At 46.1% G+C, this 14,867-nt stretch overlaps 1 non-coding gene across 1 annotated transcript; it reads left to right on the forward strand.

Annotated features, from left to right (window-relative positions):
• The first annotated feature begins 5,906 nt into the window (after positions 1-5,906).
• trnae-cuc (transfer RNA glutamic acid (anticodon CUC)) lies at positions 5,907-5,978 on the forward strand. Its single transcript has one exon. It is a non-coding gene; the product is annotated as a tRNA-Glu (tRNA).
• Positions 5,979-14,867: the final 8,889 nt, after the last annotated feature.

Here is a 14,867-nt window from a genome sequence, read left to right on the forward strand (position 1 = left end):
TATGGAAGGTTATCGCACATATGTACCAGCTCACACTGGGAACCAATTTGCACTGTAGGACCCTTCCCTGGTGGTCAAGTGGTTAGGATTCGGCGCTCTCACCGCCGCGGCCCGGGTTCGATTCCCGGTCAGGGAAATAGTCTATGCTCCTTATTTACTTGTGCAACCTGTCACTATGAATTTAGTAGGTTGTCGCACATATGTACCACTTCAAATTGCAAACTGATTTGCCCTGCAGTGTCCTTCCCAGGTGTTCTAGTGGTGCACCAGACCCTCCTGCAGCAAAGCACCCCCACAACATGATGCTGTGCTTCACGGTTGGGATGTGTTCTTCGGCTTGGGAGCCTCCCCCTGTTCGATATAGGACTCGTTTGCCTGTGGATATAGACCATTTTGTACCTGTTTCCTCCAGCATCTTCACAAGGTTGTGGGATGGATTTGCACTTTTCGACCCAAAGTACATCTACAGGTACACCTCCAATTGACTCAAAGGATGTCAATTAACCTATCAGAAGCTTCTAAGCTTCTAATCCATGACATCATTTTCGGGAATCTCTAGGAGACAGAACGAGTCTCCTTCCTGAGCGGTATGACTCCTGCGTGGTCCCATGGTGTTTATACTTGCGTACTATTGTTTCTACAGATGAGCGAGGTACCTTCAGGCGTTTGGAAATTGCTCCCAAGGATGAACCAGATTTGTGGAGGTCTACATTTTTTTCTGAGGTCTTGGCTGATTTCCTTTGGTTTTCCCATGGAGTCAAGCAAAGAGGCACTGAGTTTGAAGGTAGGCCTTGAAATACATCTACAGGTACACCTCCAATTGACTCAAAGGATGTCAATTAACCTATCAGAAGCTTCTAAGCTTCTAAGCCATGACATCACTTTCGGGAATTTTCCAAACTGTTTAAAGGCACAGCCAACTTAGTGTATGTAAACTTCTGACCCACTGGATTTGTGATACACTGAATTATAAGTGAAATAATCGGTCTGTAAACAATTGTTGGAAAAATTACTTGTGTCATGCACAAAGTAGATGTCCTAACCGACTGCCAAAACTATAGTTTGTTAACAAGAAATGTGTGGAGGGGTTGACAAACAGGTTTTAATGACTCCAGCCTAAGTGGATGGAAACTTACGACTTCAACTGTATGTACCAGCTCACACTGGGAACCGATTTTCACTCTAGTACCCTTCCCTGGTGGTCTAGTGGTTAGGATTCGGCGCTCTCACCGCCGCGGCCCGGGTTCGATTCCCGGTCAGGGAACTACTCTTTTGCTACATGTTTACTTGTGCAACCTGTCACTATGAATATGGAAGGTTATCGCACATATGTACCAGCTCACACTGGGAACCAATTTGCACTGTAGGACCCTTCCCTGGTGGTCTAGTGGTTAGGATTCGGCGCTCTCACCGCTGCGGCCCGGGTTCGATTCCCGGTCAGGGAAATAGTCTATGCTCCTTGTTTACTTGTGCAACCTGTCACTATGAATTTAGTAGGTTGTCGCACACTTCAAATTGCAAACTGATTTGCCCTGCAGTGTCCTTCCCAGGTGTTCTAGTGGTGCACCAGACCCTCCTGCAGCAAAGCACCCCCACAACATGATGCTGTGCTTCACGGTTGGGATGTGTTCTTCGGCTTGGGAGCCTCCCCCAGTTCGATATAGGACTCGTTTGCCTGTGGATATAGACCATTTTGTACCTGTTTCCTCCAGCATCTTCACAAGGTCCTTTGCTGTTGTTCTGGAATGGATTTGCACTTTTCGACCCAAAGTACGTTCATCTCTAGGAGACAGAACGAGTCTCCTTCCTGAGCAGTATGACTCCTGCGTGGTCCCATGGTGTTTATACTTGCGTACTATTGTTTTTACAGGTACCTTCAGGCGTTTGGAAATTGCTCCCAAGGATGAACCAGATTTGTGGAGGTCTACATTTTTTTTCTGAGGTCTTGGCTGATTTCCTTTGGTTTTCCCATGGAGTCAAGCAAAGAGGCACTGAGTTTGAAGGTAGGCCTTGAAATACATCTACAGGTACACCTCCAATTGACTCAAAGGATGTCAATTAGCCTATCAGAAGCTTCTAAGCTTCTAAGCCATGACATCATTTTCGGGAATTTTCCAAACTGTTTAAAGGCACAGCCAACTTAGTGTATGTAAACTTCTGACCCACTGGATTTGTGATACACTGAATTATAAGTGAAATAATCGGTCTGTAAACAATTGTTGGAAAAATTACTTGTGTCATGCACAAAGTAGATGTCCTAACCGACTGCCAAAACTATAGTTTGTTAACAAGAAATGTGTGGAGGGGTTGACAAACAGGTTTTAATGACTCCAGCCTAAGTGGATGGAAACTTACGACTTCAACTGTATGTACCAGCTCACACTGGGAACCGATTTTCACTCTAGTACCCTTCCCTGGTGGTCTAGTGGTTAGGATTCGGCGCTCTCACCGCCGCGGCCCGGGTTCGATTCCCGGTCAGGGAACTACTCTTTTGCTACATGTTTACTTGTGCAACCTGTCACTATGAATATGGAAGGTTATCGCACATATGTACCAGCTCACACTGGGAACCAATTTGCACTGTAGGACCCTTCCCTGGTGGTCTAGTGGTTAGGATTCGGCGCTCTCACCGCTGCGGCCCGGGTTCGATTCCCGGTCAGGGAAATAGTCTATGCTCCTTGTTTACTTGTGCAACCTGTCACTATGAATTTAGTAGGTTGTCGCACATATGTACCACTTCAAATTGCAAACTGATTTGCCCTGCAGTGTCCTTCCCAGGTGTTCTAGTGGTGCACCAGACCCTCCTGCAGCAAAGCACCCCCACAACATGATGCTGTGCTTCACGGTTGGGATGTGTTCTTCGGCTTGGGAGCCTCCCCCAGTTCGATATAGGACTCGTTTGCCTGTGGATATAGACCATTTTGTACCTGTTTCCTCCAGCATCTTCACAAGGTCCTTTGCTGTTGTTCTGGGATGGATTTGCACTTTTCGACCCAAAGTACGTTCATCTCTAGGAGACAGAACGAGTCTCCTTCCTGAGCGGTATGACTCCTGCGTGGTCCCATGGTGTTTATACTTGCGTACTATTGTTTCTACAGATGAGCGAGGTACCTTCAGGCGTTTGGAAATTGCTCCCAAGGATGAACCAGATTTGTGGAGGTCTACATTTTATTTCTGAGGTCTTGGCTGATTTCCTTTGGTTTTCCCATGGAGTCAAGCAAAGAGGCACTGAGTTTGAAGGTAGGCCTTGAAATACATCTACAGGTACACCTCCAATTGACTCAAAGGATGTCAATTAACCTATCAGAAGCTTCTAAGCTTCTAAGCCATGACATCATTTTCGGGAATTTTCCAAACTGTTTAAAGGCACAGCCAACTTAGTGTATGTAAACTTCTGACCCACTGGATTTGTGATACACTGAATTATAAGTGAAATAATCGGTCTGTAAACAATTGTTGGAAAAATTACTTGTGTCATGCACAAAGTAGATGTCCTAACCGACTGCCAAAACTATAGTTTGTTAACAAGAAATGTGTGGAGGGGTTGACAAACAGGTTTTAATGACTCCAGCCTAAGTGGATGGAAACTTACGACTTCAACTGTATGTACCAGCTCACACTGGGAACCGATTTTCACTCTAGTACCCTTCCCTGGTGGTATAGTGTTTAGGATTCGGCGCTCTCACCGCCGCGGCCCGGGTTCGATTCCCGGTCAGGGAACTACTCTTTTGCTACATGTTTACTTGTGCAACCTGTCACTATGAATATGGAAAGTTATCGCACATATGTACCAGCTCACACTGGGAACCAATTTGCACTGTAGGACCCTTCCCTGGTGGTCTAGTGGTTAGGATTCGGCGCTCTCACCGCTGCGGCCCGGGTTCGATTCCCGGTCAGGGAAATAGTCTATGCTCCTTGTTTACTTGTGCAACCTGTCACTATGAATTTAGTAGGTTGTCGCACATATGTACCACTTCAAATTGCAAACTGATTTGCCCTGCAGTGTCCTTCCCAGGTGTTCTAGTGGTGCACCAGACCCTCCTGCAGCAAAGCACCCCCACAACATGATGCTGTGCTTCACGGTTGGGATGTGTTCTTCGGCTTGGGAGCCTCCCCCTGTTCGATATAGGACTCGTTTGCCTGTGGATATAGACCATTTTGTACCTGTTTCCTCCAGCATCTGGATTTGCACTTTTCGACCCAAAGTACGTTCATCTCTAGGAGACAGAACGAGTCTCCTTCCTGAGCGGTATGACTCCTGCGTGGTCCCATGGTGTTTATACTTGCGTACTATTGTTTCTACAGATGAGCGAGGTACCTTCAGGCGTTTGGAAATTGCTCCCAAGGATGAACCAGATTTGTGGAGGTCTACATTTTTTTTCTGAGGTCTTGGCTGATTTCCTTTGGTTTTCCCATGGAGTCAAGCAAAGAGGCACTGAGTTTGAAGGTAGGCCTTGAAATACATCTACAGGTACACCTCCAATTGACTCAAAGGATGTCAATTAACCTATCAGAAGCTTCTAAGCTTCTAAGCCATGACATCATTTTCGGGAATTTTCCAAACTGTTTAAAGGCACAGCCAACTTAGTGTATGTAAACTTCTGACCCACTGGATTTGTGATACACTGAATTATAAGTGAAATAATCGGTCTGTAAACAATTGTTGGAAAAATTACTTGTGTCATGCACAAAGTAGATGTCCTAACCGACTGCCAAAAATATATAGTTTGTTAACAAGAAATGTGTGGAGGGGTTGACAAACAGGTTTTAATGACTCCAGCCTAAGTGGATGGAAACTTACGACTTCAACTGTATGTACCAGCTCACACTGGGAACCGATTTTCACTCTAGTACCCTTCCCTGGTGGTCTAGTGGTTAGGATTCGGCGCTCTCACTGCCGTGGCCCGGGTTCGATTCCCGGTCAGGGACTACTCCTTTGCTACATGTTTACTTGTGCAACCTGTCACTACGAATTTAGTAGGTTGTCGCACATATGTACCACTTCAAATTGCAAACTGATTTGCCCTGCAGTGTCCTTCCCAGGTGTTCTAGTGGTGCACCAGACCCTCCTGCAGCAAAGCACCCCCACAACATGATGCTGTGCTTCACTGTTGGGATGTGTTCTTCGGCTTGCTGTGTTCGATATAGGACTCGTTTGCCTGTGGATATAGACCATTTTGTACCTGTTTCCTCCAGCATCTTCACAAGGTCCTTTGCTGTTGTTCTGGGATGGATTTGCACTTTTCGACCCAAAGTACGTTCATCTCTAGGAGACAGAACGAGTCTCCTTCCTGAGCGGTATGACTCCTGCGTGGTCCCATGGCGTTTATACTTGCGTACTATTGTTTCTACAGATGAGCGAGGTACCTTCAGGCATTTGGAAATTGCTCCCAAGGATGAACCAGATTTGTGGAGGTCTACATTTTTTTTCTGAGGTCTTGGCTGATTTCCTTTGGTTTTCCCATGGAGTCAAGCAAAGAGGCACTGAGTTTGAAGGTAGGCCTTGAAATACATCTACAGGTACACCTCCAATTGACTCAAAGGATGTCAATTAACCTATCAGAAGCTTCTAAGCTTCTAAGCCATGACATCATTTTCGGGAATTTTCCAAACTGTTTAAAGGCACAGCCAACTTAGTGTATGTAAACTTCTGACCCACTGGATTTGTGATACACTGAATTATAAGTGAAATAATCGGTCTGTAAACAATTGTTGGAAAAATTACTTGTGTCATGCACAAAGTAGATGTCCTAACCGACTGCCAAAAATATATAGTTTGTTAACAAGAAATGTGTGGAGGGGTTGACAAACAGGTTTTAATGACTCCAGCCTAAGTGGATGGAAACTTACGACTTCAACTGTATGTACCAGCTCACACTGGGAACCGATTTTCACTCTAGTACCCTTCCCTGGTGGTCTAGTGGTTAGGATTCGGCGCTCTCACCGCCGTGGCCCGGGTTCGATTCCCGGTCAGGGAACTACTCCTTTGCTACATGTTTACTTGTGCAACCTGTCACTACGAATTTAGTAGGTTGTCGCACATATGTACCACTTCAAATTGCAAACTGATTTGCCCTGCAGTGTCCTTCCCAGGTGTTCTAGTGGTGCACCAGACCCTCCTGCAGCAAAGCACCCCCACAACATGATGCTGTGCTTCACTGTTGGGATGTGTTCTTCGGCTTGCTGTGTTCGATATAGGACTCGTTTGCCTGTGGATATAGACCATTTTGTACCTGTTTCCTCCAGCATCTTCACAAGGTCCTTTGCTGTTGTTCTGGGATGGATTTGCACTTTTCGACCCAAAGTACGTTCATCTCTAGGAGACAGAACGAGTCTCCTTCCTGAGCGGTATGACTCCTGCGTGGTCCCATGGTGTTTATACTTGCGTACTATTGTTTCTACAGATGAGCGAGGTACCTTCAGGCATTTGGAAATTGCTCCCAAGGATGAACCAGATTTGTGGAGGTCTACATTTTTTTTCTGAGGTCTTGGCTGATTTCCTTTGGTTTTCCCATGGAGTCAAGCAAAGAGGCACTGAGTTTGAAGGTAGGCCTTGAAATACATCTACAGGTACACCTCCAATTGACTCAAAGGATGTCAATTAACCTATCAGAAGCTTCTAAGCTTCTAAGCCATGACATCATTTTCGGGAATTTTCCAAACTGTTTAAAGGCACAGCCAACTTAGTGTATGTAAACTTCTGACCCACTGGATTTGTGATACACTGAATTATAAGTGAAATAATCGGTCTGTAAACAATTGTTGGAAAAATTACTTGTGTCATGCACAAAGTAGATGTCCTAACCGACTGCCAAAACTATAGTTTGTTAACAAGAAATGTGTGGAGGGGTTGACAAACAGGTTTTAATGACTCCAGCCTAAGTGGATGGAAACTTACGACTTCAACTGTATGTACCAGCTCACACTGGGAACCGTTTTTCCTTCTAGTACACTTCCCTGGTGGTCTAGTGGTTAGGATTCGGCGCTCTCGCGGCCCGGGTTCGATTCCCGGTCAGGGAACTACTCTTTTGCTACATGTTTACTTGTGCAACCTGTCACTATGAATATGGAAAGTTATCGCACATATGTACCAGCTCACACTGGGAACCAATTTGCACTGTAGGACCCTTCCCTGGTGGTCTAGTGGTGGTTTAATGACTCCAGCCTAAGTGGATGGAAACTTACGACTTCAACTGTATGTACCAGCTCACACTGGGAACCGATTTTCACTCTAGTACCCTTCCCTGGTGGTCTAGTGGTTAGGATTCGGCGCTCTCACCGCCGCGGCCCGGGTTCGATTCCCGGTCAGGGAACTACTCTTTTGCTACATGTTTACTTGTGCAACCTGTCACTATGAATATGGAAAGTTATCGCACATATGTACCAGCTCACACTGGGAACCAATTTGCACTGTAGGACCCTTCCCTGGTGGTCTAGTGGTGGTTTAATGACTCCAGCCTAAGTGGATGGAAACTTACGACTTCAACTGTATGTACCAGCTCACACTGGGAACCGATTTTCACTCTAGTACCCTTCCCTGGTGGTTAGGATTCGGCGCTCTCACCGCCGCGGCCCGGGTTCGATTCCCGGTCAGGGAACTACTCTTTTGCTACATGTTTTGTGCAACCTGTCACTATGAATATGGAAAGTTATCGCACATATGTACCAGCTCACACTGGGAACCAATTTGCACTATAGGACCCTTCCCTGGTGGTCTAGTGGTTAGGATTCGGCGCTCTCACCGCCGCGGCCCGGGTTCGATTCCCGGTCAGGGAAATAGTCTATGCTCCTTGTTTACTTGTGCAACCTGTCACTATGAATTTAGTAGGTTGTCGCACATATGTACCACTTCAAATTGCAAACTGATTTGCCCTGCAGTGTCCTTCCCAGGTGTTCTAGTGGTGCACCAGACCCTCCTGCAGCAAAGCACCCCCACAACATGATGCTGTGCTTCACGGTTGGGATGTGTTCTTCGGCTTGGGAGCCTCCCCCTGTTCGATATAGGACTCGTTTGCCTGTGGATATAGACCATTTTGTACTGATGTGTGGAGGGGTTGACAAACAGGTTTTAATGACTCCAGCCTAAGTGGATGGAAACTTACGACTTCAACTGTATGTACCAGCTCACACTGGGAACCGATTTTCACTCTAGTACCCTTCCCTGGTGGTCTAGTGGTTAGGATTCGGTGCTCTCATCGCCGCGGCCCGGGTTCGATTCCTGGTCAGGGAACTACTCTTTTGCTACATGTTTACTTGTGCAACCTGTCACTATGAATATGGAAGTTTATCGCACATATGTACCAGCTCACACTGGGAACCAATTTGCACTGTAGGACCCTTCCCTGGTGGTCTAGTGGTTAGGATTCGGCGCTCTCACCGCCGCGGCCCGGGTTCGATTCCCGGTCAGGGAACTACTCTTTTGCTACATGTTTACTTGTGCAACCTGTCACTATGAATATGGAAGTTTATCGCACATATGTACCAGCTCACACTGGGAACCAATTTGCACTGTAGGACCCTTCCCTGGTGGTCTAGTGGTTAGGATTCGGCGCTCTCACCGCTGCGGCCTGGGTTCGATTCCCGGTCAGGGAAATAGTATATGCTCCTTGTTTACTTGTGCAACCTGTCACTATGAATTTAGTAGGTTGTCGCACATATGTACCACTTCAAAATGCAAACTGATTTGCCCTGCAGTGTCCTTCCCAGATGTTCTAGTGGTGCACCAGACCCTCCTGCAGCAAAGCACCCCCACAACATGATGCTGTGCTTCACGGTTGGGATGTGTTCTTTAGCTTGGGAGCCTCCCCCTGTTCGATATAGGACTCGTTTGCCTGTGGATATAGACCATTTTGTACCTGTTTCCTCCAGCATCTTCACAAGGTCCTTTACTGTTGTTCTGGGATGGATTTGCACTTTTCGACCCAAAGTACGTTAATCTCTAGGAGACAGAACGAGTCTCCTTCCTGAGCGGTATGACTCCTGCGTGGTCCCATGGTGTTTATACTTGCGTACTATTGTTTCTACAGATGAGCGAGGTACCTTCAGGCGTTTGGAAATTGCTCCCAAGGATGAACCAGATTTGTGGAGGTCTACATTTTTTTTCTGAGGTCTTGGCTGATTTCCTTTGGTTTTCCCATGGAGTCAAGCAAAGAGGCACTGAGTTTGAAGGTAGGCCTTGAAATACATCTACAGGTACACCTCCAATTGACTCAAAGGATGTCAATTCGCCTATCAGAAGCTTCTAAGCTTCTAAGCCATGACATCATTTTCGGGAATTTTCCAAACTGTTTAAAGGCACAGCCAACTTAGTGTATGTAAACTTCTGACCCACTGGATTTGTGATACACTGAATTATAAGTGAAATAATCGGTCTGTAAACAATTGTTGGAAAAATTACTTGTGTCATGCACAAAGTAGATGTCCTAACCGACTGCCAAAACTATAGTTTGTTAACAAGAAATGTGTGGAGGGGTTGACAAACAGGTTTTAATGACTCCAGCCTAAGTGGATGGAAACTTACGACTTCAACTGTATGTACCAGCTCACACTGGGAACCGATTTTCACTCTAGTACCCTTCCCTGGTGGTCTAGTGGTTAGGATTCGGCGCTCTCACCGCCGCGGCCCGGGTTCGATTCCCGGTCAGGGAACTACTCTTTTGCTACATGTTTACTTGTGCAACCTGTCACTATGAATATGGAAGGTTATCGCACATTATGTACCAGCTCACACTGGGAACCAATTTGCACTGTAGGACCCTTCCCTGGTGGTCTAGTGGTTAGGATTCGGCGCTCTCACCGCCGCGGCCCGGGTTCGATTCCCGGTCAGGGAAATAGTCTATGCTCCTTGTTTACTTGTGCAACCTGTCACTATGAATTTAGTAGGTTGTCGCACATATGTACCACTTCAAATTGCAAACTGATTTGCCCTGCAGTGTCCTTCCCAGGTGTTTTAGTGGTTCACCAGACCCTCCTGCAGCAAAGCACCCCCACAACATGATGCTGTGCTTCACGGTTGGGATGTGTTCTTCGGGAACTACTCTCTCCCCCTGTTCGATATAGGACTCGTTTGCCTGTGGATATAGACCATTTTGTACCTGTTTCCTCCAGCATCTTCACAAGGTCCTTTGCTGTTGTTCTGGAATGGATTTGCACTTTTCGACCCAAAGTACGTTCATCTCTAGGAGACAGAACGAGTCTCCTTCCTGAGCAGTATGACTCCTGCGTGGTCCCATGGTGTTTATACTTGCGTACTATTGTTTTTACAGGTACCTTCAGGCGTTTGGAAATTGCTCCCAAGGATGAACCAGATTTGTGGAGGTCTACATTTTTTTTCTGAGGTCTTGGCTGATTTCCTTTGGTTTTCCCATGGAGTCAAGCAAAGAGGCACTGAGTTTGAAGGTAGGCCTTGAAATACATCTACAGGTACACCTCCAATTGACTCAAAGGATGTCAATTCGCCTATCAGAAGCTTCTAAGCTTCTAAGCCATGACATCATTTTCGGGAATTTTCCAAACTGTTTAAAGGCACAGCCAACTTAGTGTATGTAAACTTCTGACCCACTGGATTTGTGATACACTGAATTATAAGTGAAATAATCGGTCTGTAAACAATTGTTGGAAAAATTACTTGTGTCATGCACAAAGTAGATGTCCTAACCGACTGCCAAAACTATAGTTTGTTAACAAGAAATGTGTGGAGGGGTTGACAAACAGGTTTTAATGACTCCAGCCTAAGTGGATGGAAACTTACGACTTCAACTGTATGTACCAGCTCACACTGGGAACCGATTTTCACTCTAGTACCCTTCCCTGGTGGTCTAGTGGTTAGGATTCGGCGCTCTCACCGCCGCGGCCCGGGTTCGATTCCCGGTCAGGGAACTACTCTTTTGCTACATGTTTACTTGTGCAACCTGTCACTATGAATATGGAAGGTTATCGCACATTATGTACCAGCTCACACTGGGAACCAATTTGCACTGTAGGACCCTTCCCTGGTGGTCTAGTGGTTAGGATTCGGCGCTCTCACCGCCGCGGCCCGGGTTCGATTCCCGGTCAGGGAAATAGTCTATGCTCCTTGTTTACTTGTGCAACCTGTCACTATGAATTTAGTAGGTTGTCGCACATATGTACCACTTCAAATTGCAAACTGATTTGCCCTGCAGTGTCCTTCCCAGGTGTTTTAGTGGTTCACCAGACCCTCCTGCAGCAAAGCACCCCCACAACATGATGCTGTGCTTCACGGTTGGGATGTGTTCTTCGGGAACTACTCTCTCCCCCTGTTCGATATAGGACTCGTTTGCCTGTGGATATAGACCATTTTGTACCTGTTTCCTCCAGCATCTTCACAAGGTCCTTTGCTGTTGTTCTGGAATGGATTTGCACTTTTCGACCCAAAGTACGTTCATCTCTAGGAGACAGAACGAGTCTCCTTCCTGAGCAGTATGACTCCTGCGTGGTCCCATGGTGTTTATACTTGCGTACTATTGTTTTTACAGGTACCTTCAGGCGTTTGGAAATTGCTCCCAAGGATGAACCAGATTTGTGGAGGTCTACATTTTTTTTCTGAGGTCTTGGCTGATTTCCTTTGGTTTTCCCATGGAGTCAAGCAAAGAGGCACTGAGTTTGAAGGTAGGCCTTGAAATACATCTACAGGTACACCTCCAATTGACTCAAAGGATGTCAATTAGCCTATCAGAAGCTTCTAAGCTTCTAAGCCATGACATCATTTTCGGGAATTTTCCAAACTGTTTAAAGGCACAGCCAACTTAGTGTATGTAAACTTCTGACCCACTGGATTTGTGATACACTGAATTATAAGTGAAATAATCGGTCTGTAAACAATTGTTGGAAAAATTACTTGTGTCATGCACAAAGTAGATGTCCTAACCGACTGCCAAAACTATAGTTTGTTAACAAGAAATGTGTGGAGGGGTTGACAAACAGGTTTTAATGACTCCAGCCTAAGTGGATGGAAACTTACGACTTCAACTGTATGTACCAGCTCACACTGGGAACCGATTTTCACTCTAGTACCCTTCCCTGGTGGTCTAGTGGTTAGGATTCGGTGCTCTCACCGCCGCGGCCCGGGTTCGATTCCCGGTCAGGGAACTACTCTTTTGCTACATGTTTACTTGTGCAACCTGTCACTATGAATATGGAAGGTTATCGCACATTATGTACCAGCTCACACTGGGAACCAATTTGCACTGTAGGACCCTTCCCTGGTGGTCTAGTGGTTAGGATTCGGCGCTCTCACCGCCGCGGCCCGGGTTCGATTCCCGGTCAGGGAAATAGTCTATGCTCCTTGTTTACTTGTGCAACCTGTCACTATGAATTTAGTAGGTTGTCGCACATATGTACCACTTCAAATTGCAAACTGATTTGCCCTGCAGTGTCCTTCCCAGGTGTTTTAGTGGTTCACCAGACCCTCCTGCAGCAAAGCACCCCCACAACATGATGCTGTGCTTCACGGTTGGGATGTGTTCTTCGGGAACTACTCTCTCCCCCTGTTCGATATAGGACTCGTTTGCCTGTGGATATAGACCATTTTGTACCTGTTTCCTCCAGCATCTTCACAAGGTCCTTTGCTGTTGTTCTGGAATGGATTTGCACTTTTCGACCCAAAGTACGTTCATCTCTAGGAGACAGAACGAGTCTCCTTCCTGAGCAGTATGACTCCTGCGTGGTCCCATGGTGTTTATACTTGCGTACTATTGTTTTTACAGGTACCTTCAGGCGTTTGGAAATTGCTCCCAAGGATGAACCAGATTTGTGGAGGTCTACATTTTTTTTCTGAGGTCTTGGCTGATTTCCTTTGGTTTTCCCATGGAGTCAAGCAAAGAGGCACTGAGTTTGAAGGTAGGCCTTGAAATACATCTACAGGTACACCTCCAATTGACTCAAAGGATGTCAATTAGCCTATCAGAAGCTTCTAAGCTTCTAAGCCATGACATCATTTTCGGGAATTTTCCAAACTGTTTAAAGGCACAGCCAACTTAGTGTATGTAAACTTCTGACCCACTGGATTTGTGATACACTGAATTATAAGTGAAATAATCGGTCTGTAAACAATTGTTGGAAAAATTACTTGTGTCATGCACAAAGTAGATGTCCTAACCGACTGCCAAAACTATAGTTTGTTAACAAGAAATGTGTGGAGGGGTTGACAAACAGGTTTTAATGACTCCAGCCTAAGTGGATGGAAACTTACGACTTCAACTGTATGTACCAGCTCACACTGGGAACCGATTTTCACTCTAGTACCCTTCCCTGGTGGTCTAGTGGTTAGGATTCGGCGCTCTCACCGCCGCGGCCCGGGTTCGATTCCCGGTCAGGGAACTACTCTTTTGCTACATGTTTACTTGTGCAACCTGTCACTATGAATATGGAAGGTTATCGCACATTATGTACCAGCTCACACTGGGAACCAATTTGCACTGTAGGACCCTTCCCTGGTGGTCTAGTGGTTAGGATTCGGCGCTCTCACCGCCGCGGCCCGGGTTCGATTCCCGGTCAGGGAAATAGTCTATGCTCCTTGTTTACTTGTGCAACCTGTCACTATGAATTTAGTAGGTTGTCGCACATATGTACCACTTCAAATTGCAAACTGATTTGCCCTGCAGTGTCCTTCCCAGGTGTTTTAGTGGTTCACCAGACCCTCCTGCAGCAAAGCACCCCCACAACATGATGCTGTGCTTCACGGTTGGGATGTGTTCTTCGGGAACTACTCTCTCCCCCTGTTCGATATAGGACTCGTTTGCCTGTGGATATAGACCATTTTGTACCTGTTTCCTCCAGCATCTTCACAAGGTCCTTTGCTGTTGTTCTGGAATGGATTTGCACTTTTCGACCCAAAGTACGTTCATCTCTAGGAGACAGAACGAGTCTCCTTCCTGAGCAGTATGACTCCTGCGTGGTCCCATGGTGTTTATACTTGCGTACTATTGTTTTTACAGGTACCTTCAGGCGTTTGGAAATTGCTCCCAAGGATGAACCAGATTTGTGGAGGTCTACATTTTTTTTCTGAGGTCTTGGCTGATTTCCTTTGGTTTTCCCATGGAGTCAAGCAAAGAGGCACTGAGTTTGAAGGTAGGCCTTGAAATACATCTACAGGTACACCTCCAATTGACTCAAAGGATGTCAATTAGCCTATCAGAAGCTTCTAAGCTTCTAAGCCATGACATCATTTTCGGGAATTTTCCAAACTGTTTAAAGGCACAGCCAACTTAGTGTATGTAAACTTCTGACCCACTGGATTTGTGATACACTGAATTATAAGTGAAATAATCGGTCTGTAAACAATTGTTGGAAAAATTACTTGTGTCATGCACAAAGTAGATGTCCTAACCGACTGCCAAAACTATAGTTTGTTAACAAGAAATGTGTGGAGGGGTTGACAAACAGGTTTTAATGACTCCAGCCTAAGTGGATGGAAACTTACGACTTCAACTGTATGTACCAGCTCACACTGGGAACCGATTTTCACTCTAGTACCCTTCCCTGGTGGTCTAGTGGTTAGGATTCGGCGCTCTCACCGCCGCGGCCCGGGTTCGATTCCCGGTCAGGGAACTACTCTTTTGCTACATGTTTACTTGTGCAACCTGTCACTATGAATATGGAAGGTTATCGCACATTATGTACCAGCTCACACTGGGAACCAATTTGCACTGTAGGACCCTTCCCTGGTGGTCTAGTGGTTAGGATTCGGCGCTCTCACCGCCGCGGCCCGGGTTCGATTCCCGGTCAGGGAAATAGTCTATGCTCCTTGTTTACTTGTGCAACCTGTCACTATGAATTTAGTAGGTTGTCGCACATATGTACCACTTCAAATTGCAAACTGATTTGCCCTGCAGTGTCCTTCCCAGGTG

Source organism: Oncorhynchus clarkii, unplaced genomic scaffold, assembly GCF_045791955.1.
Source record: "Oncorhynchus clarkii lewisi isolate Uvic-CL-2024 unplaced genomic scaffold, UVic_Ocla_1.0 unplaced_contig_2113_pilon_pilon, whole genome shotgun sequence".
Classification (NCBI taxonomy): Eukaryota; Metazoa; Chordata; class Actinopteri; order Salmoniformes; family Salmonidae; genus Oncorhynchus; species Oncorhynchus clarkii.